The 24,109-nt window shown below is 42.9% G+C and overlaps 1 long non-coding RNA gene across 8 annotated transcripts; it reads right to left on the reverse strand.

Annotated features, from left to right (window-relative positions):
- Positions 1–3,599: 3,599 nt before the first annotated feature.
- Positions 3,600–8,879, reverse strand: LOC127864080 (uncharacterized). Of its 8 annotated transcripts, none has more exons than XR_008041436.1 (3): positions 8,832–8,879; positions 5,930–6,228; positions 3,600–3,691 (listed from the first exon to the last, which is right to left on the reverse strand). It is a non-coding gene; the product is annotated as an uncharacterized LOC127864080 (long non-coding RNA). The 8 variants fall into 8 exon arrangements; XR_008041431.1 differs by lacking the exon at positions 8,832–8,879 and adding an exon at positions 8,273–8,429; XR_008041435.1 differs by lacking the exon at positions 8,832–8,879 and adding an exon at positions 8,089–8,136.
- Between the last annotated feature and the right edge of the window lie 15,230 nt (positions 8,880–24,109).

The following is a 24,109-nucleotide window of genomic DNA, read 5'->3' on the forward strand; positions in this document are numbered from 1 at the left end:
GCATGCGTGGCCCATCGGGCAAACAAGTCTGCCAAGTTTCGTCGCTCTGGGTCACCTACTCCGAGAGATAATCGCGACTTCAGGCTCCTATTATGGGTTAACGGCGGCCAATACGGGCCAGTTTAGCGTACCTTCGGCGACACTTTCACCGGAAGCGGTGCACTGAGGACGCCACATTGCACTTTTGGCATGCGTGGCCCATCGGGCCAAACAAGTCTGCCAAGATTCGTCGCTCTGGGTCACATACTCCGAGAGATAATCGGCGAACTTCAGGCTCCTATTATGGGTAACGGGGCCATACGGGCCAGTTAGCGTACCTTCGGCGACACTTTCACCGGAAGCGGTGGCACTGAGACGCCACATTGCACTTTTGGCATGCGTGGCCCATCGGGCCAAACAAGTCTGCCAAGTTTCGTCGCTCTGGGTCACCTACTCCGAGAGATAATCGCGACTTCAGGCTCCTATTATGGGGTAACGGGGCCATACGGCCAGTTAGCGTACCTTCGGCGACATATTCACCGGGGAAGCGGTGGCCACGAGACGCCACATTGCACTTTTGCATGCGTGCCCATCGGGCCCAAACAAGTCTGCCAAGTTTCGTCGTCCGTCGTCGGGTCACCTACTCCGAGAGTATCGCGACTTTCAGGCTCCTATTATGGGGTAACGGGGCCAATACGGGCCAGTTAAGCGTACCTTCCGGGCGACACTTTTCACCGGAAAGCGGTGGCCACTGAGAACGCCACATTGCACTTTTGGCACTGCGTGGCCCATTGGGCCCTGAACAAGGTCTGCCAGTTTTCGTCGCTCGGGTTCACCTACTTCCGAGAGATAATCGCGACCTTTCAAGGCTCCTACTTATGGGGTAACGGGGGCCAATACGGGCCAGTTAGGTACCTTCGGCGACAGCTTTCACCGGAAGCGGTGGCACTGAGACGCCACATTGCACTTTTGGCATGCGTGGCCCATCGGGCCAAACAAGTCTGCCAAGTTTCGTCGCTCTGGGTCACCTACTCCGAGAGATAATCGCGACTTCAGGCTCCTATTATGGGGTAACGGGGCCAATACGGGCCAGTTAGCGTACCTTCGGCGACACTTTCACCGGAAGCGGTGGCACTGAGACGCCACATTGCACTTTTGGCATGCGTGGCCCATCGGGCCAAACAAGTCTGCCAAGTTTCGTCGCTCTGGGTCACCTACTCCGAGAGATAATCGCGACTTCAGGCTCCTATTATGGGGTAACGGGGCCAATACGGGCCAGTTAGCGTACCTTCGGCGACACTTTCACCGGAAGCGGTGGCACTGAGACGCCACATTGCACTTTTGGCATGCGTGGCCCATCGGGCCAAACAAGTCTGCCAAGTTTCGTCGCTCTGGGTCACCTACTCCGAGAGATAATCGCGACTTCAGGCTCCTATTATGGGGTAACGGGGCCAATACGGGCCAGTTAGCGTACCTTCGGCGACACTTTCACCGGAAGCGGTGGCACTGAGACGCCACATTGCACTTTTGGCATGCGTGGCCCATCGGGCCAAACAAGTCTGCCAAGTTTCGTCGCTCTGGGTCACCTACTCCGAGAGATAATCGCGACTTCAGGCTCCTATTATGGGGTAACGGGGCCAATACGGGCCAGTTAGCGTACCTTCGGCGACACTTTCACCGGAAGCGGTGGCACTGAGACGCCACATTGCACTTTTGGCATGCGTGGCCCATCGGGCCAAACAAGTCTGCCAAGTTTCGTCGCTCTGGGTCACCTACTCCGAGAGATAATCGCGACTTCAGGCTCCTATTATGGGGTAACGGGGCCAATACGGGCCAGTTAGCGTACCTTCGGCGACACTTTCACCGGAAGCGGTGGCACTGAGACGCCACATTGCACTTTTGGCATGCGTGGCCCATCGGGCCAAACAAGTCTGCCAAGTTTCGTCGCTCTGGGTCACCTACTCCGAGAGATAATCGCGACTTCAGGCTCCTATTATGGGGTAACGGGGCCAATACGGGCCAGTTAGCGTACCTTCGGCGACACTTTCACCGGAAGCGGTGGCACTGAGACGCCACATTGCACTTTTGGCATGCGTGGCCCATCGGGCCAAACAAGTCTGCCAAGTTTCGTCGCTCTGGGTCACCTACTCCGAGAGATAATCGCGACTTCAGGCTCCTATTATGGGGTAACGGGGCCAATACGGGCCAGTTAGCGTACCTTCGGCGACACTTTCACCGGAAGCGGTGGCACTGAGACGCCACATTGCACTTTTGGCATGCGTGGCCCATCGGGCCAAACAAGTCTGCCAAGTTTCGTCGCTCTGGGTCACCTACTCCGAGAGATAATCGCGACTTCAGGCTCCTATTATGGGGTAACGGGGCCAATACGGGCCAGTTAGCGTACCTTCGGCGACACTTTCACCGGAAGCGGTGGCACTGAGACGCCACATTGCACTTTTGGCATGCGTGGCCCATCGGGCCAAACAAGTCTGCCAAGTTTCGTCGCTCTGGGTCACCTACTCCGAGAGATAATCGCGACTTCAGGCTCCTATTATGGGGTAACGGGGCCAATACGGGCCAGTTAGCGTACCTTCGGCGACACTTTCACCGGAAGCGGTGGCACTGAGACGCCACATTGCACTTTTGGCATGCGTGGCCCATCGGGCCAAACAAGTCTGCCAAGTTTCGTCGCTCTGGGTCACCTACTCCGAGAGATAATCGCGACTTCAGGCTCCTATTATGGGGTAACGGGGCCAATACGGGCCAGTTAGCGTACCTTCGGCGACACTTTCACCGGAAGCGGTGGCACTGAGACGCCACATTGCACTTTTGGCATGCGTGGCCCATCGGGCCAAACAAGTCTGCCAAGTTTCGTCGCTCTGGGTCACCTACTCCGAGAGATAATCGCGACTTCAGGCTCCTATTATGGGGTAACGGGGGCCAATACGGGCCAGTTAGCGTACCTTCGGCGACACTTTTCACCGGAAGAGGTGGCACTGAGACGCCACATTGCACTTTTGGCATGCGTGGCCCATCGGGCCGAACAAGTCTGCCAAGTTTCGTCGCTCTGGGTCACCTACTCCGAGAGATAATCGCGACTTCAGGCTCCTATTATGGGTAACGGGGCCAATACGGGCCAGTGAGCGTACCTTCGGCGACACTTTTCACCGGAAGCGGTGGCACTGAGACGCCACATTGCACTTTTGGCATGCGTGGCCCATCGGGCCGAACAAGTCTGCCAAGTTTCGTCGCTCTGGGTCACCTAATCCGAGAGATAATCGCGACTTCAGGCTCCTATTATGGGGTAACGACGGGGCCAATACGGGCCAGTTAGCGTACCTTCGGCGACACTTTCACCGGAAGCGGTGGCACTGAGACGCCACATTGCACTTTTGGCATGCGTGGCTCATTGGGCCGAACAAGTCTGCCAAGTTTCGTCGCTCTGGGTCACCTACTCCGAGAGATAATCGCGACTTCAGGCTCCTATTATGGGGTAACGGGGCCAATACGGGCCAGTTAGCGTACATTCGGCGACACTTCACCGGAAGCGGTGGCACTGGAGACGCCACATTGCACTTTTGGCATGCGTGGCCCATCGGGCCGAACAAGTCTGCCAAGTTTCGTCGCTCTGGGTCACCTACTCCGAGAGATAATCGCGACTTCAGGCTCCTATTATGGGGTAACGGGGGCCAATACGGGCCAGTTAGCGTACCTTCGGCGACACTTTCACCGGAAGCGGTGGCACTGAGACGCCACATTGCACGTTTGGCATGCGTGGCCCATCGGGCCGAACAAGTCTGCCAAGTTTCGTCGCTCTGGGTCACCTACCCCGAGAGATAATCGCGACTTCAGGCTCCTATTATGGGGTAACGGGGCCAATACGGGCCAGTTAGCGTACCTTCGGCGACACTGTTCATTCACCGGAAGCGGTGGCACTGAGACGCCACATTGCACTTTTGGCATGCGTGGCCCATCGGGCCGAACAAGTCTGCCAAGTTTCGTCGCTCTGGGTCACCTACTTGAGAGATAATCGCGACTTCAGGCTCCTATTATGGGGTAACGGGGCCAATACGGGCCAGTTAGCGTACCTTCGGCGACACTTTCACCGGAAGCGGTGGCACTGAGACGCCCACATTGCACTTTTGGCATGCGTGGCCCATCGGGCCGAACAAGTCTGCCAAGTTTCGTCGCTCTGGGTCACCTACTCCGAGAGATAATCGCGACTTCAGGCTCCTATTATGGGGTAACGGGCCAATACGGGCCAGTTAGCGTACCTTCGGCGACACTTTCACCGGAAGCGGTGGCACTGAGACGCCACATTGCACTTTGGCATGCGTGGCCCATCGGGCCGAACAAGTCTGCCAAGTTTCGTCGCTCTGGGTCACCTACTCCGAGAGATAATCGCGACTTCAGGCTCCTATTATGGGGTAACGGGGCCAATACGGGCCAGTTAGCGTACCTTCGGCGACACTTTCACCGGAAGCGGTGGCACTGAGACGCCACATTGCACTTTTGGCATGCGTGGCCCATCGGGCCGAACAAGTCTGCCAAGTTTCGTCTCTCTGGGTCACCTACTCCGAGAGATAATCGCGACTTCAGGCTCCTATTATGGGGTAACGGGGCAAATACGGGCCAGTTAGCGTACCTTCGGCGACACTTTCACCGGAAGCGGTGGCACTGAGACGCCACATTGCACTTTTGGCATGCGTGGCCCATCGGGCCGAACAAGTCTGCCAAGTTTCGTCGCTCTGGGTCACCTACTCCGAGAGATAATCGCGACTTCGGGCTCCTATTATGGGGTAACGGGGCCAATACGGGCCAGTTAGCGTACCTTCGGCGAAACTTTCACCGGAAGCGGTGGCACTGAGACGCCACATTGCACTTTTGGCATGCGTGGCCCATCGGGCCGAACAAGTTCTGCCAAGTTTCGTCGCTCTGGGTCACCTACTCCGAGAGATAATCGCGACTTCAGGCTCCTATTATGGGGTACGGGGCCAATACGGGCCAGTTAGCGTACCTTCGGCGACACTTTCGACGGAAGCGGTGGCACTGAGACGCCACATTGCACTTTTGGCATGCGTGGCCCATTGGACCGAACAAGTCTGCAAAGTTTCGTCGCTCTGGGGTCACCTACTCCGAGAGATAATCGCGACTTCAGGCTCCTATTATGGGGTAACGGGGGCCAATACGGGCCAGTTAGCGTACCTTCGGCGACACTTTCACCGGAAGCGGTGGCACTGAGACGCCACATTGCACTTTTGGCATGCGTGGCCCATCGGGCCGAACAAGTCTGCCAAGTTTCGTCGCTCTGGGTCACCTACTCCGAGAGATAATCGCGACTTCAGGCTCCTATTATGGGGTAACGGGGCCAATACGGCCAGTTAGCGTACCCTTCGGCGACACTTTCACCGGAAGCGGTGGCACTAAGACGCCACATTGCACTTTTGGCATGCGTGGCCCATCGGGCCGAACAAGTCTGCCAAGTTTCGTCGCTCTGGGTCACCTACCCCGAGAGATAATCGCGACTTCAGGCTCCTATTATGGGGTAACGGGGCCAATACGGGCCAGTTAGCGTACCTTCGGCGACACTTTCACCGGAAGTGGTGGCACTGAGACGCCACATTGCACTTTTGGCAGGCGTGGCCCATCGGGCCGAACAAGTCTGCCAAGTTTCGTCGCTCTGGGTCACCTACTCCGAGAGATAATCGCGACTTCAGGCTCCTTTTATGGGGTAACGGGGGCCAATACGGGCCAGTTAGCGTACCTGCGGCGACACTATCACCGGAAGCGGTGGCACTGAGACGCCACATTGCACTTTTAGCATGCGTGGCCCATCGGGCCGAACAAGTCTGCCAAGTTTCGTCGCTCTGGGTCACCTACTCCGAGAGATAATCGCGACTTCAGGCTCCTATTATGGGGTAACGGGGCCAATACGGGCTAGTTAGCGTACCTTCGGCGACACTTTCACCGGAAGCGGTGGCACTGAGACGCCACATTGCACTTTTGGCATGCGTGGCCCATCGGGCCGAACAAGTCTGCCAAGTTTCGTCGCTCTGGGTCACCTACTCCGAGAGATAATCGCGACTTCAGGCTCCTATTATGGGGTAACGGGGGCCAATACGGGCCAGTTAGCGTACCTTCGGCGACACTTTCACCGGAAGCGGTGGCACTGAGACGCCACATTGCACTTTTGGCATGCGTGGCCCATCGGGCCGAACAAGTCTGCCAAGTTTCGTCGCTCTGGGTCACCTACTCCGAGAGATAATCGCGACTTCGGGCTCCTATTATGGGGTAACGGGGCCAATACGGGCCAGTTAGCGTACCTTCGGCGAAACTTTCACCGGAAGCGGTGGCACTGAGACGCCACATTGCACTTTTGGCATGCGTGGCCCATCGGGCCGAACAAGTCTGCCAAGTTTCGTCGCTCTGGGTCACCTACTCCGAGAGATAATCGCGACTTCAGGCTCCTATTATGGGGTAACGGGGCCAATACGGGCCAGTTAGCGTACCTTCGGCGACACTTTCGACGGAAGCGGTGGCACTGAGACGCCACATTGCACTTTTGGCATGCGTGGCCCATTGGACCGAACAAGTCTGCAAAGTTTCGTCGCTCTGGGTCACCTACTCCGAGAGATAATCGCGACTTCAGGCTCCTATTATGGGGTAACGGGGGCCAATACGGGCCAGTTAGCGTACCTTCGGCGACACTTTCACCGGAAGCGGTGGCACTGAGACGCCACATTGCACTTTTGGCATGCGTGGCCCATCGGGCCGAACAAGTCTGCCAAGTTTCGTCGCTCTGGGTCACCTACTCCGAGAGATAATCGCGACTTCAGGCTCCTATTATGGGGTAACGGGGCCAATACGGCCAGTTAGCGTACCTTCGGCGACACTTTCACCGGAAGCGGTGGCACTAAGACGCCACATTGCACTTTTGGCATGCGTGGCCCATCGGGCCGAACAAGTCTGCCAAGTTTCGTCGCTCTGGGTCACCTACCCCGAGAGATAATCGCGACTTCAGGCTCCTATTATGGGGTAACGGGGCCAATACGGGCCAGTTAGCGTACCTTCGGGGACACTTTCACCGGAAGTGGTGGCACTGAGACGCCACATTGCACTTTTGGCAGGCGTGGCCCATCGGGCCGAACAAGTCTGCCAAGTTTCGTCGCTCTGGGTCACCTACTCCGAGAGATAATCGCGACTTCAGGCTCCTTTATGGGGTAAACGGGGGCCAATACGGGCCAGTTAGCGTACCTGCGGCGACACTATCACCGGAAGCGGTGGCACTGAGACGCCACATTGCACTTTTAGCATGCGTGGCCCATCGGGCCGAACAAGTCTGCCAAGTTTCGTCGCTCTGGGTCACCTACTCCGAGAGATAATCGCGACTTCAGGCTCCTATTATGGGGTAACGGGGCCAATACGGGCTAGTTAGCGTACCTTCGGCGACACTTTCACCGGAAGCGGTGGCACTGAGACGCCACATTGCACTTTTTGCATCCGTGGCCCATCCGGCCGAACAAGTCTGCCAAGTTTCGTCGCTCTGGGTCACCTACTCCGAGAGATAATCGCGACTTCAGGCTCCTATTATGGGGTAACGGGGCCAATACGGCCAGTTAGCGTACCTTCGGCGACACTTTCACCGGAAGCGGTGGCACTAAGACGCCACATTGCACTTTTGGCATGCGTGGCCCATCGGGCCGAACAAGTCTGCCAAGTTTCGTCGCTCTGGGTCACCTACCCCGAGAGATAATCGCGACTTCAGGCTCCTATTATGGGGTAACGGGGCCAATACGGGCCAGTTAGCGTACCTTCGGCGACACTTTCACCGGAAGTGGTGGCACTGAGACGCCACATTGCACTTTTGGCATGCGTGGCCCATCGGGCCGAACAAGTCTGCCAGTTTCGTCGCTCTGGGTCACCTACTCCGAGAGATAATCGCGACTTCAGGCTCCTATTATGGGGTAACGGGGGCCAATACGGGCCAGTTAGCGTACCTTCGGCGACACTTTCACCGGAAGCGGTGGCACTGAGACGCCACATTGCACTTTTGGCATGCGTGGCCCATCGGGGCGAACATGTCTGCCAAGTTTCGTCGCTCTGGGTCACCTACTCCGAGAGATAATCGCGACTTCAGGCTCCTATTATGGGGTAACGGGCCAATACGGGCCAGTTAGCGTACCTTCGGCGACACTTTCACCGGAAGCGGTGGCACTGAGACGCCACATTGCACTTTGGCATGCGTGGCCCATCGGGCCGAACAAGTCTGCCAAGTTTCGTCGCTCTGGGTCACCTACTCCGAGAGATAATCGCGACTTCAGGCTCCTATTATGGGGTAACGGGGGCCAATACGGGCCAGTTAGCGTACCTTCGGCGACACTTTCACCGGAAGCGGTGGCACTGAGACGCCACATTGCACGTTTGGCATGCGTGGCCCATCGGGCCGAACAAGTCTGCCAAGTTTCGTCGCTCTGGGTCACCTACCCCGAGAGATAATCGCGACTTCAGGCTCCTATTATGGGGTAACGGGGCCAATACGGGCCAGTTAGCGTACCTTCGGCGACACTTTCACCGGAAGCGGTGGCACTGAGACGCCACATTGCACTTTTGGCATGCGTGGCCCATCGGGCCGAACAAGTCTGCCAAGTTTCGTCGCTCTGGGTCACCTACTCCGAGAGATAATCGCGACTTCAGGCTCCTATTATGGGGTAACGGGGCCAATACGGGCTAGTTAGCGTACCTTCGGCGACACTTTCACCGGAAGCGGTGGCAATGAGACGCCACATTGCACTTTTGGCATGCGTGGCCCATCGGGCCGAACAAGTCTGCCAAGTTTCGTCGCTCTGGGTCACCTACTCCGAGAGATAATCGCGACTTCAGGCTCCTATTATGGGGTAACGGGGCCAATACGGCCAGTTAGCGTACCTTCGGCGACACTTTCACCGGAAGCGGTGGCACTGAGACGCCACATTGCACTTTTGGCATGCGTGGCCCAAAACTTGGCAGACTTGTTCGGCCCGATGGGCCACGCATGCCAAAAGTGCATTGTGGCGTCTCAGTGCCACCGCTTCCGGTGAAAGTGTCGCCGAAGGTACGCTAACTGGCCCGTATTGGATAGATTATCTGAAAATGGTTGTTCGTCACCACATGTCGTTAACAAATAACTTGTATGGCTATGTTAGGTATGTGTTTGTATTCCAGATAGATTATTTTAACTGGTAAACTAGATGTGTGATTTATTACTGGTGGACCAATCAAGCCATGAAGTGTGGGACTTGGAAAAATGACCGCCGTCATTTGACTTACACATGTGTATAAGAATTGCTCGACAATAGCCATTATAGTCTTTTGAACAAAGCAAAACGCAATTATAGTTTGATAGTTCATATTTTATACATAATTTATAAACTTGTTCGAAATGTATGTATAACATGATTTGGTAAACCATTCAAATTGTCTTTCATAATATTATATTATATATATATATATATATATATATATATATATATATATATATATATATATATATATATATACCATGTAGGATACTTGCTTGGCATTTGATATTTTGCAGTTGTTTATGAATGTTCAATAGTTGTCAACAATTATTATATAAATTACTTTTTATTATGAAACACATGTGTCCACCTTAGGATACAAACGTTGTTTCAATTTCATTTTGGTTATTTATAAATAGCATCGTGAATGTCACAGATGGCCACTTTACGACAGTTACAAATGAATCGTGAATGTCACAGATGGCCACTTTACGACAGTTACAAATGTTTGCTATGAATGTCACAGATGGCCACTTTACGACAGTTACAAATGATTGCTATAATATAAATTTATGAAAAGGTCAATATATATGTTACTCTTTTATTGCAACAGGAACTTAAAATGAAGTTTTCATTGTTGATATATAACTATGCAACACTATAAAAATCTAAACGTGCTTTAAAAGTAACACCTTTATCGTTATGGAACCAAATGCTAGCCTTTTGTGTTTATGTGGCTTGTATTTGTGTTCCTTATATTATAAAAAATGAATATATACAGACAACACACAAGCTGGGTGCATTACATGTCCATTTAATTCAGTTTTCTCTCAATACTATAACTTTTAATGATTACATAATTGTAATACAATCTCTGGAAATAACTATGATAAACAGCTTATTCAAAGCGTCTCAGAGATATCACAAAGGCATCGCAAAGTTGTCAAAGCCCTGAAATAACAATAACAATATTCTACAATAATATAAATTGATACAGACTTACAATAACATTTGAGTATGTTATCATAAATAAATACTATGTTATTCATACATATCTAGTGGTCGTTAATATAAGGTCTCGCTATATTGTAGCACAATACCACGAAAACTTACAATAGATCGACAACTTACAATAGATCGAACTAGCATTACATTCCCAATGCTAATCATAAAAATAATAAAAGATACAAATCTGAACTTGATAAAAAATACATCCAATAACATGACATACCAATTGTGGATTGGCCTCCTATGACAGCTTATGACCCCAGTCTTGACTGCAGATGATGCCCAGTGCTGTGACTGCAATATTAGCTCATAGGTGCAAGCATACAGAAAAGAAAGTGATCTCTGTTATGACTTTTAAATATAAAGAATTATGCTACCATCATAAACAATACCAAGGTCAATGAAAACAATTATATTTAACTGATAAATACAATACCGACAAAAGCACTATTCAATGGCCATCTAGCCTAGCACGTTACTAATAAATTTACATAGTTAAAATACAACATACCTTTATAGCGAACAGAATAAAAGTGAAGAACAACTGCTTCAACCAATATGGATGACTTCTTTCCCGCAAATCGTGCTGAATGATGAGTTTGCTTATATACCCTCATTATAATCTATTAGGGGTTACACCCAACTAGTTAAAGTTAAACCGGTTACATTTAATACTTCATTAAGCAGGAAAGTTCGATAAGAGTAAAAAACGCGTGCACTAGGATCGTACATATAACTGTTTAAAAGTCACTTATTTCAAACAAGTAATATTACCCACATTTTCTTTTCAGCGATCTTAATCAAAATAGTTTACTTAGGTAGTGTAAGAAACACGGCTACTATTGGCTTAACAAATAAATAAATAATAAATATGAAAATACTGCGAACAAATAATTAAATTATATAATTATTATTATAATGAATTTTATTTAAATGTCAATCTTTTTAAGAACTTTTATAGATATCCATTTTGCTACTTCCATTGTTTACAAAAGCATTTACGCAAAACTGACATCCCTCACAATGAAAACGTAATATAGTTCCACTGCGGTGTTATCAAGTAAAGCATTATCAGGTCGTTGATTAAAAACAAGCTGCATCATACAGTTTCAACATATATGTTTGCGTTATGTAGAACAGTTCAATTATGTGTCTCCCTTTTCTTATTAAACCCATTAACATTTTGTAGGAATTATGTCCTTTCTCCAATACGCGTTTACCCATTAAGACTGATGCAATACCAGTAGTTGTCATGTCAAATCATTATCTAGAAATGCTCCGATGCAAGATTTGTGTGGGCCGTTCATGTAACTGTTTTATTTCATTGTAAATTTACTGACCACGCTTGCACTTTAAAAGACCGTCTAGTGGACGCAAGTTTACTCTCGTGGTCGACATTTACTTCAACCTGGTGAGTTGTATGTTGAAATTTATTTAACATTGTTTATTATTGTATAATAAAATGTGTGTTAATTTGTGTAATTATTATGATATTCCTTTCACTTATATTTCATAGTATCGCCTTGTTTTGTTATGTTTGTAAAGCTATTGTCATTGTTTTGTCTAGGTCTTTTCGTCATGGCTATATTGGTCAGCGTCTTCAATAAACATGGAAATACACATTCAGCCACTGTATTTATACGGATCTTGTGATGAAGTATTTTGTATCGTTATGTGACCATTACTTTAAGAAAGCGATTAAGTCCATTATTGTTTTGTATTGTACTAGGCGTAGTATCTGGGTAACCCGCTAAAAAGAATCATTGAAATGCGAACTTTTTCTAAGCGGGAGTTAAAATTGCATTAAAGGCGTGTTGAAAACAAGTTTTCAACGATATCATTAACATATAAATATAAATAAATAAATAAATATAAATAAATAATACTGGAGAACAAACATGTTTTCATATTGCCGCTTCAACTTTGGTAAATTCCTATATTTACAAAAGAAACAGGCATATATGTTTACGCATTGCTAGTTGTTTTTAAACCAAATAACCATAATTACTATGTACATATTTTTTTATTTACATTCTAGTTCAAACGCATAAAACAATATCACAATACATGAAAGCATAAAACAAAGTTACATCAATGTTATTCTTACAGCTGTAATTATAAAATAATACACAAATATTTAAATTAATTCAAATGTATATATTATAACAGTTATAGAAATTAGTTATCAATTGAAATGCTATATTTGACCTATGGATAACCCATTAAGATAAAAGCTTATTTCCAATGGGATCCATTAAAAGAACTAGAAACTTTTTTCAAGTTGTTATATGATCTAACTTACAAACATATACTTTGGTGTTTGATTTAAAGAAAACATGTGAATTACCTAGCGTTTTATTTCAATCCGACAACTGACCAATGTTCACAAAAAATGAATAACATTACCAAAAATGAGGCTTAACAAAATAAATATTATTGCAAATATTGAAACATTTCAAGTCAAATAGTATATATCACAGATTCTAATTGTTTCTATATCACAGTCATATTCTTATATCAATGATACATATATATGCCCTCACTTCTCTCAGTTTGTTTGTCTTGTAGATGTTTCTTAACCATTCTTTTAAATTTGTCAACATTTTCCACTTTTTTAAAGTGTAAAGTACACATCTTCGCAGGTGTTGTTAAAGGGCGTTATAAAAGCAGGTAAAGAAATTAGATAACTTAAGAACACATTTTATGCGTAAAATTACTCCGTTTTAGTTTAGCACCGCTTAGCTCAGTTAGTAGATTTCTGGATGACAAATCCGAGAACGGCGGGTTCGAAGGTGTCTGCTAGTTGCCTGCTCGGAACGATGCTGCGTGTAATTTCTGTACAGGACTTCCTGATGATGTTTGAGATCTGTTCTGGCAAGTATTGCCTCATTAGTCTCTTGAGGGACCGCCGGTAAAAGTTGTCGAATGCCTTCTCATAGTCGATAAAGCTGACGTCGAATGGTGAGTTTTCCACAGAATGATGCGCAGAGTTTCAATCCGATCTTTACTTTCGGAAGCCAACTTGTTAGTCACGGAGTTGCGGATCTTTCATTCAGTTCAGAAGGATGCGCTTAAACAATTTTCATGTGCTGGACAACACCGATCTAACTCGGTAGTACGAGCAGGAACTGGTGTCGCGTTTCTTTCCATTCTGTTTGTATTTCTTCTTCTCATATCTTGCTGAAGAGGGAGTGAGTAGAGAAACTCCACACTGGTTTCGACGTCAACATTCAGTGCTTCAGCCGGTATGCTGTCAGGTCCTGCAGACGTGCCGTTCTTCAAATACCTAATGGCGTTGCGGATGTGTCCCTTGGTGGGTGCGGTTCGAACACGTGATCAAGTACTGTACTTGGTCTGTGGACCCGTATGTAGTTGGGAGAATTTCGCACTAGAATTTAGTTCATGCGTTCCTTAACATTACTAAACGTTAAGGCTACTTTTAGCAGTATGAAATATTCAAATGTGTATGTAAACTGAAACTTAAACTGGTTTATTTGCTAAAACGCCTATTTCTACGTTTAAACATATTCAATGGCGTTGTACACAATCTATGTAAATAAACATATATAAATGGAAAAAAAAAATACATAATAAAATTCAACAAATTTAAATATAAGAATTATATAAAACTAAAATGTTCATATCACATCTTAAAACCAATTAAGATAAAGAACAATAATAAAAATACAGATGCATATTAATATTATAGTAAACGGTCACAAATGCCACTATTTTTAAATTTCATAGACTTGCTAAACAATAAGAAATAGTCTTTAAAGAAGTGCGTTTTCAGAATTCTTTTAAAACAGTCAACCGAGGAGATTTGTTTTAGACTCAATGGCAGATTATTCCACAGTTTGGGTCCAATTGTGCTAAAACCTCTGTCGCTAAATATTTTGCGTTTATTGAATGGTACGGTGTAACACTCGATGCAGGACTCTGAAGATCTGGTGGAGCGTTGTTGAACTTTTGGTGTTAACAGCTCAATCAAATACGTTGGCGCATTTCCAGTATGACAATTAAACATGTAAGTGAGAATCTTAAAGTTAATTCTTGCTTTGATTGGCAGCAAATGTAAATCGTAGAGTGCCTGCTTCGAACTATCTCTTCTTCTACGATTCAAAACTAATTTAGCGCACATGTTTTGAATTCGTTGTAATTTTGCTAAATCACAGTCAGAAATCCCATACAAAACGACGTTACAATAGTCCAGGTGCGAAATCACTAAGGAGAGAACGAGGGTTTCGGTTGCGTCTTGTGTCAGGTATTTGCGAATACTTTTGATCTTAAAAAAGTTCAACATTGCGTTTCTACACTTAATCTATATGTGATCTTTAAAACTCAAAGTGTTATCCAAATATGCCCCTAAGTATCTGATGGTACTTTGTTTTTCGATTTTGTCACCACAAATGTCAATCTCCTGGATGGTTAACGTGTTCAGCTGTAGGGCACTACCAAATACAATATGTTCAGTCTTTGAAGAATTCATTTTGAGTTTGTTACCCTTCATCCAATCATTACACTCCGAAGCGAACTCCTCAAGTTTCAATCGATTTGGACAAGAATGGTAAGTTACTCACTGGCCTGTAGTTGGAAAATACTAAATCTAGGCCGGCTTTTTTCAACAGAGGTCTAACAGATGCTTGTTTCCACTGCTTTGGGAAAACTCCCTGTGTCAATGAAAGATAAACTTATGATGTGCATATCATAATTGTATGCAAATTTCAAATAATGTGCAATAAAACCATTCTTCTATATTGATAATCATTTAATATCATGCTTATTAGTGCCTTCGGATTGTAAACATTGATCCAATCATAGATACTAATTTTTATTCACAAAAACGGGAAAGTCACGGCATAGCGTGATGTGAGTCTGTTTACCACAACTGCTGTTATTTTGATTAACTTTGGTTAATTGTCTTTATTGGTTTGATCCCAGTCTTGTTTTATTGGCTTTGTTACTTTGGGTTATATGTCAACATTTCTTATATCTCTGTTCATGTTTATCAGAGAATATGTCAATGCAGTATCTCATTTGAAATAATACAGACAATACGAAGCAGAATTTCTAGCAATTTTCCGTATTTTGGGACGATGGATTTTAAAACTTGAGAAACAACTAAATAATGTATTATAATGTTAAAGCGACAACAGTTTTTTTTTAATAATATTGTTAATCAAATGTAAAATTAAAACAAACAAACTATTATTAAAAAGTTAAAATAAAAAACACGAACATATGGTAGAGACAAGTCAGTCTATTCAAGGTTTTAATATCTATTGTGTTTTAGACACTATTTACTAACTTAGGAGTTGGTTACTATGAAATCTAAAATATCTTGTCCAAATAGCAAAAGTTTGGTCAATTCGTGTAGAGACAGAAACCGAAATCGGCATGCAGCTACAATTGAAAATTACATGCAGATATTTGCAGAATGTGACTGCATTAACTACTTGCGTTACGTATCATGGTACCTTGAACAAATAAAAGTAATAGAGTTTACAGACCCTCACTTTAGCGGCGCTTTCCCATTGGTCAATGGGTTGCTCGGGACCGCCCAGGCCGAGTTGCAGTGTTGCAGATGATACAAAGGTTGAGCAGACTATTCAGAGAGTATCAAAGGGTACAAGAGGCCATGTTGTAGGAGAGACACGCGCGTCTATCACCAGGCTTCAAACAAACCGATTGATTACACAGAATACTATCTTCAGTATTCACTGATCTCCACTTTTCGTCACACGTACAACCAAAATGCATTAATATTTGCTGGACCATGAGCACAAACGTCACAACCCATAGCCATACCCAGTGACTGTCGGTGTTCCCGTTCTACTACACAATTTTCTGACACAACTGGCTGTTGACAGAGACGGCTGTAAACCTACTCCAATGTATTGAAAATAATCAACGTGTTGAACGCATGCAGGCAGGAGAGAATAGTTGAGCAGCCAAATAAATCAGTTCTACGATTACAAATAAAAAGTTTCCCAAATAGACTGACCATATCAAGCCGTCATTATTGACATCAAAATCCATTTTAAAGAAAGAAAGAGCCCCGTCATCCAAAGATATGGCAGATGCACAGAGGAGCATGGGCATTGCAAAGGAAGAAGGCATGTCCCTCAAGCAGAAATTTTATCATTACGTGATCTCTTCATCCCAATTGTTTAATGGTGAGCCAATACCAGCCAATGTTAATAAGTTTAAACTTAGTGGAGAGATTGAATCTAGACTAGACCTCAGTAAAGATGCGACATATGCCACTTGCCCATTTTTCCACTCTAGGTGGTGCAATTACCGCTGTCATCAACTCAGCGTCAAGTATATGTGAGGGGCCATAGTATATTCATCGTGTACTAGACTGGTACGTTGAGATGTCTTTTAAGGACGGTGAACGTTTAAGGCACGGCGACGAAGCAACGGGTACTGTAATTATTGACATGAGCACGGACACGCCAATCCAACAATAACTCAATAAAGTATGGGTATCCGAGGAAAATGTATTGGTGAAGAATATAGTGTGCAAAGACGTCTTCGCAAACCCTATCATTGCAAGTTTAGTTGGCTCTGATAATAAAGCTCTATCTCTTTCAGCAATAAAGTCTGGTAAGTAAAAAATACCTGAATTGTTAAACTGGATTGAGGAGGCCAATGCCAATAATGTAGCTCGTGTTGAGTGGGCTACTCATATCAAACAATTTCAAAGAGTTGTTGTGATGTCCAACGACACCGAAAGTTTTGCATTATTGCTTAAAGGGGCCTTTTCACAGATTTTAGCATGTTTTGAAGTTTGTCTTTAAATGCTTTATATTGATAAATGTAAACATTGGATCTAAAAAGCTCCAGTAAAAAATCAAGAATAACATTAAAAAAGGAAAAAAAGTAGTTGGCAGCAGGGCTCGAACCAGTGCCCCCCGGAGTCCTGGAGTAAAAACCAATTAGACCGCTCGGCCATCCTGCCAAGTATGTACAAGAGTCGCATTTTGTACCTTATATAAGCAATCTTCGTAGTTTCACAAAAAAATAAAAGACAAAAACAGAACTCTCCAAATTATTAAATCATTTCGCGTTGCAACGCTTTTTAATTTTCAGGTTTTTAAATCGTCAAAAGATGAATATAATGGCTATATTAGACCATGGTAAATGTTCAGTATTAATGTTTCCTCACAAATATCATAACTAAAACGAAAATTTGCGAATCTGAAACAACTTTTTTCAATTTTGTCAATTTACCAAAACGTGAAAAGATCCCTTTAACTCCACTCAGTATTTCCAGACACTCGGTATGAAAGAAATCTGGCAGCAGTATGGTACTGGTGAGAGGAGTCGATTTCTTCCGTTTTATCGGGCAATTTCTCGACTTGGCACACCGCTGGCAAAGACAATAATACAGCCTTACATATTGACAGACGACGATTGGATGAGTAAAGAGGGAACCACAGCATGCAGCTGTGGCCTCTGACCTGGTACAGTTTGAATGAACGTTTGAGAGAAATATACCTTGTCAGAGCAGGACAAAAATATTAGAAGAAACAAATCTGGTTCGCGTCTCGGTAGGGGCTAGATCGATAACAACTGCGAAAACATTTGACCAGCTCCGACTAGAGAACTATACCAGTGCTTGTGCTGGACTTAACTGCCTTCCTCCTATAATCAAAAGAAATATTCGTAAAGGAGCCTTTTATAATACATAGAACATGTAAACTGCTTATAATTATCGAAGTTCACGATACACGGCTGGCAGCAGTTATGCCTCAGTCACAAATAATCCGGTCGCCAGCCGATGTGTCCGATCTCCAGGCATCGGGAAGACTTGACACGTCGGAGCCGGTCGCCGTCCGATGAGTGACACGAACTCGGCCTTTTATGGGCGCCGGACGAGCACCGGCCGATGATCGAACGGTAATCGGACAGTTTGAGAAAAGCTTTTGGGTTGAGCGTCAAATTGTAAATCGGACGACAACCGGTCGATGTTCGGACGGCTATCGTCGCAATATCGACGTAGCGCCGCAAGAAAGCCGGAACGTTTTAATAAATCGGACGTCAATCTGGCGGGCTTCGGCCGTGCTCCTTGCGGGCATCGGACGGACTCCGCAAGGTAAGCGTGTCGCGCCGTCTGGAAAATGGTATATATATATATATATATATTTATAATGCGTGCAGTCCTTAAACTTTCATTTGCAGGCTGTTTTATGGTCATGAACAGAGATCAGCGAGTCACGAGGCTAAGGGAGAGGCACGCAATAGCCAGACACCGCCTCAACATTGTAGTTGCTGCTATGGTAATAATTGAGGATTTCGAAGGACCACAGCGTCGTAAAAGACGATTTAGGGTCAAGCCTTGGATTCAGAGACAATTCCTCTACGGGCAATACGAGACCCTTTTGCACGAATTTCTTCTCGAGAACCCGGCTGATTTCGAAGCTTATTTGCGTCTCAAGCAAGAGTTGTTTCAAGAACTATGTACATGAGTCGGGCCTCGCATTCAAATTAATCAAGAGTGAGTATAAATTGTCTGACATACTTATTGATGTACTTATATACTTATAGTAACACTAGAGACCTATCCCGACTGTCATTCGAATTAAAATTCGAAGAGCTTTCGGGATAATGTGAAATGCATTCTTAATAGTTCTAGGCATTCTGTGAGCATTTGTATCAATGTTGTACTTTTATCAATGACCTGTTATTTTTGTCAAAATAAGGTAATCTATCTAGACACTACCAAATTAGGTTTGTTTGTTTACAAATACAACGCCAAGTACCTAAACTGAAAAAAAAATAATGCCGTGAAAATGCGGAATCACAAAGCGCGGATTTAAAGAGTGACTTTGAAAACATTTTAGAGATTATTTCAAACGACTTATTCATTTTTGTGTTTTCAGTAGACGGCCTCCTCTGTACTTTGGTATAAAGCTGGCCATCACCTTGCGCTTGTATGCCACTGGCAACTCTTACCTTTCACTGGCGTTTGACTTTCGAGTGGCCCACAATACGATATCCCGATTTGTGCCTTCTGTATGTCGTGCAATCGTAGAAAAATTTAAGGACTAAGTCTTCAGAACACCGTTAACCACTGAAGAATGGCATGCAGTGGAAGCGGTGTTTAGAGAACGGTGGAACTATCCACACTGCTGTGGAGCAATGGCATGTGACCATCAAGAAGCCGAAAGACAGTGGATCCCTCTTAAATTTAACGACAACAATAGAACTCACCAAATTATTTAATAGTTGCGCGTTGCAAAGCTTTATAATTTTCAGGTTTTTAAATCTTCAAAAGATGCATATAATGGATATTTTAGAGCATGGTACATGTTCAGTATTACTATTTCCTCACAAATACAACAAAAATATGAGAATCTGAAACAACTTTTTTTAATTTAGTAAATTTACCAAAACGTGGAAAGGGCGCTTTAAAATCTTTTTGTTTTTTTATTGTAAATTCAAAGCAAGAGATTAAAGGCTAAAGTAACTTTACCCAGTTTGTTGTTAATATTGAGTTTATGGGGCATGTATGCAGTCTTAACAATTATTGTTTCATTAGAGGTTAGATGTCTGTTGAATATTTGAAAAAAAAATCATTTTACTTCTTTGACCATTAGACATTATAATTGATTATTAAATATAAGATTTGATTATTAAATAGTTAACATTGATATGAAAAGAACTATCCATCAAGGCTACTGCATTATCTTAAATTTGTACCGTTATCATACTTTTATATTTATAAATAAAAGTCATTGCTTTGTTTAAATGCAATAATGGTTTAGCTGAATTAGTTCGAGCATTTACAAGTATTCAATGAAAATTTCATATTGTAAATAAAAAAGTGTAAATGTAAAAATGTACAAACGCTCACCTGCGAGTGTTCGGTTTGTTGTTAGTTAATCCAATGGGATCGCATACGTTTGTTTTCTAAACATTTTATATTTCAAATATCATTTTCTTATTATAGCTTAATACTACTTTCTTGACATCGTGGAGATCGGGTAGAATCAGTCTGACTTTTGATGAATTTCACTTAACCATATTGTACTGGTTTATTTTGGTTTTAAATATCTATGGGTTGAGTACTCATAGAACGTGTATGTTTAATCACGAACTGACTCTATCCCTTACTTGGTTATATTGTCAATAATTTATGTTCAGAGGAGGTTTAGGTCATATACGAAAAAGGCAGTCCGCGAATATAAAGATTTCTATGAAATTGAGTACTCAGTAATTACTCATATACTTCAAGCATATAAAGCACTGAGTTCTTATTCAGTGCTTATTTTATAAAATATGACACATTTACATTGTGCTACAAAAGTAAAAAAAGTAATTTACCAAGCACTAACACTAATGGTTTTCACAATCACAGTAGTTTTTTTTTTCATTCGAATATTGTTCTTGTTTTATTTTATTTAAGAAGTTATCGATAGTTCATATTTATATTCAAACGCTTTGAAATTCAGTTTTTACAGCAGTTGAGATAAAATCTTCATATACCGTCTGTATTCACATCAGTTCTGATAAATATATAAGCAAGTCTGTAGTATCTTTTAACCTCTAGATGTCCAATTAAAATGGTTATCATTCGTAAAGCGTTCGAAGAGCACAGTAAATGTGTTTACGTACGCACGTGCGTCTAACATTGTCAAGACGTTACCTTGTCAATCAGCATTTAATAAAACAATAAATTTTTACAAATGTATATCACAACATCCACTTCCATTCTTTAACGGTCAATGTAACACCTAGAATTTATTTAGTAAAATGTGGTCGTTCAACACTTGTTTCAACTGGAACTTTGTCATCATGAAATTGTTATATAAATAACAACACATATCCACCATTACAAGAGTGTCACTTCTGACGTAATACCAATAGTATCATAAACCGACAAGGGAGGCAAATCGTGACGTCATATGTCGAGTAGTGAACCAAAAGTAGTTCTTTATTACTTCGCTTTACATGGGTCTAAATAACGTTGAAGAGCTCTTTTCAGTTTGGATAAAACAGTCTGAAATCACTCAATCAAGATAGTCAAAACACTAATCCGACAGAACATTCGATCTCATGCTGCATCGCAAAATTGTAAACCAAAAAGTTTGAAATATTTGTTTTTGTTGTTATAGACAGTGTTTCATGACTTAAATCAATGTGCTATTACTTGAAAATCATTTATTTATTGGTATTCACCAGGAAAGTGGTAGAATATTTGCGGAAACATAAGAATTTTGCTTAAATTGTGTGTGCGTCAACATTGCCCGAGTCGTTACGGAACTTCCCGAACTTACAGATATATCGATAGACATACGCCCAAAACACAGAATAGCCTTCATATTTCAAGTGTATCGGCCTTGAAATTGTCACTTTATTGAATGAGAATATAAATCATACATTTATCAACCAGTTATAGTCAGTAATGCTAATATTTTTGGGTGCAGTCAGTTTGTTTTTCGGAAACTGCGACATGTTCTTGTTCGGAAACCCACAATCGATAATTTCCGTGACCATTCGGAAAATTTCACCAGACAAGTTTTCAAATTTCTTATGTTTTCAACAAGTATTCTACCACTTTCTTGCGGTATACCAATAAGTAAATGATTCAAAAGTAATATTACCTTGATTTTGGTCAGTACTCTTTATATAATTGCTTTTAAAAAAGACGTCTTAAATTTAGCGCATGAAATATGGAGATAACACATATTTCAGTTTATCCTGTTTTTTCGATAGTTTCATAACTTGTCATAACTAATTTTGGAAATGTTGACACATATCTGATAAACTTTTAATTATTTCTTCGTATTTAAGAAATTCTATCACATAATTTATTTTTGGTAAACAAAATGTTAGTATTATACATAGTTTAGAAAAACACTTTGATAAAGTTTAAGCTTAATGTGTCACACATGTAAAATAAAATGCCAATCATTTTCAAAATATTAATTCAGTACGTTTGTCTTTATAAGTATATTTTTTATTGATTTATTGATATATTAAAATAGATATTACAAACATGAAATGTTTTCATAAAAAAATGATGACGTAACAGATTGATTGACAGGACGATATTTACTGATCACTGTGTTGCTAGGGTGCCATCTTAAAATGGTAATGTTAGAAAGAAAGTACCTGATATGTCAATTACTTATCTTTAATATTGTTGTTAAGATATGTAATGTTTAATTAAATGTTTAACTTTCCTTGAAAATGTTTTAATTCAGTATAAAAAGTCAATGAACTCTGAATAGTTGCTGAATATGCTGAAAAATAGGCTATATGCTTATTGAAATTAAAAACAAAAGGAATACTTAAACATCATTATATGTGCATTTTCTTATCAAAAGTGGTATTTATAGCTTGTAAAGAAGATACATTTTCAAGAATAAACATCAGAATTATAAAAGTTTTGCAGAATGTGTGCATTTTATCCGGTACTTTCATAGTACCTGTTGTTGGTTAGAAAACCAATAGCATTATTTTGAAGTTCGCAACCAATTGTTCCGAAAAAAATTCATTAAAATATAATTTGCGGAATAATTCATTTAAGCAAACATAAAATTCTGAAACCAAAAATAGTATTTCTGCAATCATTTTTCATCGATAACTTATGTTTAAAACAAATCATTGGTTCATGCTACCCATAACTCTCTCTCAACGTTCACATTTTAAGGTAAACTATTTATAAATCGAACAACTAGTTGTGCCATAATTTATTCAGCTGTCCACCCTGAAGATACATATCTCTCAATGCCTTAAGAAGAAGATTGAAGTTGACCATAACGCAGCTTGCGGGATTAAAAATTCATCTTTCATACTGCAATTTCGAAATGTTTGCCACACATGATCAGCATGAAGAGACGACATGTCAAATAAAACAGCTGATTCACAGGCTCCTAAGTTACTGTAATAATAAGAGGACAATGGACTTGATCCGACTGCATCTTCATAGGTGGTCAAACAAATACTTAATGTGTTCACCTTACGGAGATCGTGTGTTAAGTGTAAGACAAATTTCCCTAGCTTAAGGTCAGTGTCACCACCAACGTTTTAATGGTCAAAATGAGCATTGCATATCTTCTCCAGACTACAACTTAATCACTAATTAGGGATTTAATAAAACAGCAAATGTTCCTCCTGTGCAGATGACTAGCCGTTTGAACAACTTGTCTATTACCTTAATGATGGTCACACTTATGGGTCAAATGTCCAGGTTTTGGGATTGGGGAGTTTGTCTCAACTTTAACTTCATTATCAATTAATCAATTTCAAAATAGCTAGAGAATACGGCGTATTGTGTGTACGATAAGTACTGTTAGTTCACAGTTCAACGTCATACTAAAGTAAAGACTCAAACTATTGACATTATATATCTTTTGCAGACTACAACTTCAAACGGCAATTGAAAAGAAACTACACAAAAACAAGTATTCATCCTGTTTAGATGAAAGTGCCCCAACTTAATGTCCCTGAAGTTGTTAAATATAAACAATATAACTTGCCATAAGAAAATATTTGCATTCACGATAACCTCAGTCTTACTGACGCACCGGGAGCTCTGAGCAGCAAGGCGGAAACAAATGCATTCACGCCAGTTTTAAATCAGCATGATCGAGCAGTGTTACCATAGAGTACATCGTCCACACATGAAGAGCTCGAATTTAACTGTACAATGGATGTTTTTGTAATTACCGACTAATGTTAATAATTGCATATGAATACAGACGCACACAAATCGGCATCTCATTATACACAGCATTGACATATGCCTGCTTTCCCGACTCTCAAAATCCTCGAAATACAATGCAAACAAATTCTATATATGTTTCTATAATTGACCGAAACCATATACA

Source organism: Dreissena polymorpha, unplaced genomic scaffold (assembly GCF_020536995.1).
Source record: "Dreissena polymorpha isolate Duluth1 unplaced genomic scaffold, UMN_Dpol_1.0 chrUn102, whole genome shotgun sequence".
Taxonomy (NCBI): domain Eukaryota; kingdom Metazoa; phylum Mollusca; class Bivalvia; order Myida; family Dreissenidae; genus Dreissena; species Dreissena polymorpha.